Raw genomic sequence first — 4,251 nt, forward strand, 5'->3', positions numbered from 1 at the left:
TGCAGCTTTTCCTGTTTTCCCGCTTCTCCTAGACCAGCACAGGCTTGGTGCTCAGGACTTTAAATCAGAGGGAATCACCCTCTTTTATCTGACCATCTATGGCATTCCCAAGCCATATCACAGCTCCACATAGTCACCATCACTGGTCATCTTTGTCTCTCCTATTCCCACCAAACACTGTATCCCAAGGAAGCAAGGTCACACAGATAAGCATTTCTAATTCCTGGGACGCTGTGCAAGAGACGTGTTCAGCCACATGTTATGGGCTTCACTTTGACTCTCTTCTCCCCATTGGTGACACAGGACCAGCAGTTCTTCCAGAACATCTTGCCCTTGCCTCTCCTTCTGCCCAGGGCTGCACCAGTGGCTATGCTCCAGGAGGGAACACGCTCCAACATATTTCTTGCCCTTATTGTTTTTTATGCAATGATAAAAAATAATTTTGCTACAAGAGCTTCTGTCCCTAGGTGACCAGACGAATCAAGAGACTGATAATATTTTGCAGAGGCTACAAATCTACCCTATATCTGTCTGCAGTGAGTATATGAAGATATAGTGGGGACAAGACCTATCTGCCAACATCAGCACTGCTAGCAAATGAGCTAGGAAGCATCTGAGAAGGACTGTGCTTTCTTGGGCATCTGAACTAGTAAAGCAGCAGCTCACTCAGGCAGACACAACCCTTTATGCTAACAGTCAGCTTGGCAGTGGCAAAAGACCTGGAAACTTCCACACATCAGTGGTGATTTTGGTGGGAGGGCCCTGCTGACACCACAGGGTGCTGGGGACAAGCTGACATGTGAGCTCTGATTCACAGCACTCCTGGGGGGAGGTTTGAGTCTGAGCCAAAGAAGATAAAGACTATCATCACCTCCTCAGGAGGAGAGTGAGGATAAGGCTCACCCAAGGGGTACTGGGGAAGCACTGGGACCAGTCTGTGCTCACTGGGGTGTGAAATGCATAGATTATCCATTGAGCGGTACATAGAAGCTGGAATGTAATTCAAGTAATTCAGCTGTGTGTGATTTTATGTTGGAAGATCCTAGCAGATCTACTATCTGCTATGCCAAAGAGTCTGCCATTCATAAGGACTTTTTACCGGTATCTCTTTTCCCTCACGTGGGTTTGGCTTTTAGGACATCTGGCTCAGGATGATGTTAGGTGTAAGCCCAAGGATTTAACAGCCCAGTCCTCACAGAGCTGGCCAGTGCCTTCCTTCCAAACCAAAGCACGTGGCTTCCACAGCAGGGCGAGAGGAGCCCTGGGCAGCCCTCACTGCCACCCCAGCGCTCACCCTCGCGGGCAGCCTGGGAAAGGGCTGTGACCACGCTGGGGAGAAAACACCCAGGTCATTTGTAAACACTAATTATAATCTTTATCTTCCACCTCTGGAAACTTTGTCCTGTTACACCCAATTGTCCTCTTGCTAGTCTCTACAAACAGCAAAGATAACAGCAGCCAGCCCTGGCAAGGCTCTGCCAAACCCCAGCAACACCCTGCAGAGTGAGCTGAAGCCCTGCAGGCACGTGCCAGCCAGCAAGAATGCCTCTGGTTCAGGCTCTGGTCTGGCCAGTGGGTTTCACGGTGTTCACATGAGACCTTCATAGCCAACATTATGCTTGTCTCCATGGACAAAGGCATGTGGGGCTGTGTAATGGTGGAGCTGTGATAATCTTCCTGGTCTGGGGGCTCTGGCAGCCTCTGAGACACCCACACCGATGCAAAAGGCAAGTGGGTGCAGAGTGGGGAGGTCAGGATCTCTGTGTTAAGCTTAATTTTAATCATCGTGTAGACCTGACTACATGCCAGAAGTGGGCTTTTATTTGAATGTTCCTTAATTCTGCAACTATATAATTTCCCCTGCCTGACAAAACATGAAGTCGTGCAGCTGGTGTCAGTTACTGGCAAACGGATAAACAATTCAAGATGCTTTTCAATAGCATTTCCCCCCCAGTTTCTGGGGCTGTCTGCCTTCCCAGCTAAGGTTACATCAGTGTTCTCTTCAATAATTTAGAGACCATCTTACTCTAATGCGATCATCGTGTTTGGCTGTCAGTTGGAGAGGGAGCAGTGAGCAGTGAATCACAAGTCAGAACTGTACTACTTGTTTGCCCAAATCCTTCAACTTTAAGAGCTGAAGGTGCGTTAGGCTCACGCTTCCTCATTTTTAAGAGGAATCAGAAGAATTGCTCATGTCTTTCCAATTTGTCCCTTTCCTGTCGTCCCAGCCCTTCTGCTGGTTTGGCTGAGAAGCTTCAGGAATTTTTTTTGAAGGGCACAAGGGGACGTGGCCCCACACCATGTGCGTGTGCAAGGGCAGGGGTGTGTGTGCCCGTCCCCATAGCCACAGGCACCTGCGTGCTGGCAAATCTGAGCAAGGCTCAAATATGTAAAGCTTTTACCCACTGTACAGAAATGAAATGCACAGATCACAGAATCACCAGGTTGGAAAAGACCTTTGAGATCACTAAGTCAAACCGTACCCATCCTCTACTAAACCATAGAGAGAGTTATCTCTGGTTTGTGTCTCTGCTTTGGGGAACCCCAGGCTTGTTAGAAGTCAGAGAAGACACATGAAAAGGAGCTGTGACCCGGCTAAAGGTGCCAGAGAGCAGCAGGGATGGGCGGTCGGTGCACAGAAAATAACTGAGGGAAGCCTAAAATTACAACCAACTTGTCATCCTCACACAAGTCAGTGATGGAATGGGACTTTGGCTCAGAAACAGGCACTTAGTGCTGTGTAGATGTTAAAAGGAAAAGCATTTCAGGTTTCAAAGGGAAGCTTCTTTCCTCCATGAGTTTATTCCTGCCTGACCATTCAGAATTTGACAGCAGAAGAAAAATAACTGGAAGATCACACGACAATTTATTGGGAGGCAAATACAAGGAAAAGCAAATAAGGAACCATATAATTTAATTCCTGCTACCGGTTACAAACATCCAATACAGAAGTTAATGAGAAAAAATACGTTTAAAACCTCTTAGCAATTCATCAAGTAGAATTTCTTAATTCCCTGTCATCTGTCTCTCACCATGACATTCGTTATGGTTTCCCTCTATGGCCAGACTGGTGTGGAAAAATCAGATGTCTTTTATTTTCCTCTATATCTGCTGCCCTTTATTAACCAAGCGTTTTGACAGTGCCTGACAGCACAGGTAGCTATTCCTGCCTGAATTACCGGCCTGCCTTGTCTCATCACCTGAAAGGTGACAGTCAGCGTGGCTTGGGTTGGGCGAACACCTTGCAGGAGCAGTCATGAGAGGAGGGGAGAGGAGAGGAGAGGGGGCCAAGTGCTGCACAGCCACGACTGCCCCGCCCGCCGCAGCGCGGGGGTGCGCGGGGAGCTGCGGTAGCCGGGCTGCCGCCCCGGGCTGCAACCCCAGGCGTGCAAGGGGTGCTGGGGCGCGTAGTGCTGCGCGGGGCGCGTACTGCTCCCCGGGATGCACAGTGCTGCCCGCGGCGCGCAGTGCGGTTGCGGTGTGGGATGCATAGTGCTGAGACAGCTGCGTAGTGCTGCGCTGGGTGCGTAGTGCTGCCCGGGGTGCATAGTGCTGCCCGGGGGCGCGTAGCGCTGCGCTGAGCGATGCGTAGTACTGCGCTGGCTGCATAGTGCGGTGTCGGGTAGCGCTGCGCCGGGTGCGTAGCGCAGCCCGGGATGCACAGTGTGGTGCGGGATGCAAAGTGCTACGCCGGGTGCGTAGCGCTGGGCTGGGTGCATAGTGCGGTGTGGGGTAGCGCTGCGCTGGGTGCGTAGTGCAGTGTGGGGTAGCGCTGCGCTGGGTGCGTAGTGCAGTGTCGGGTAGCGCTGCGCCGGGTGCGTAGCGCTGCACTGGGTGCATAGTGCGGTGTCGGGTAGCGCTGCGCTGGGTGCGTAGTGCAGTGTGGGGTAGCGCTGCGCCGGGTGCGTAGCGCTGCGCTGGGTGCATAGTGCAGTGTGGGGTAGCGCTGCGCCGGGTGCGTAGCGCTGCGCTGCGCGCACGCGGCCCCACTGGGTTGCGCGAGGACCCCCCCGCTCCCCGCCGCGGGCTGCTCCGCGAGGTGGCGCCGTCGCGGGGCGCACGCGGCGAGGCGGTCCCGGCCGCCTGACGTCACGTAGCGAGAGCAAACACAGCCGCCGCGAGCGCCGGGCCCCGCCTTCCTTTCGCGGCTCGCGCTTCCGCCCGGCAAGGGGCGTGGCCCGCGCCGCTCTCGCGAGAGCCGCGCGGCCCCCGCCCGCCCGCCCGCCAGCTCGTCCTGCCCTGGGGTGGCGG

The sequence above is a fragment of the Gallinula chloropus genome, assembly GCF_964237585.1.
Source record: "Gallinula chloropus genome assembly, chromosome: 11".
NCBI classification, from domain to species: Eukaryota; Metazoa; Chordata; class Aves; order Gruiformes; family Rallidae; genus Gallinula; species Gallinula chloropus.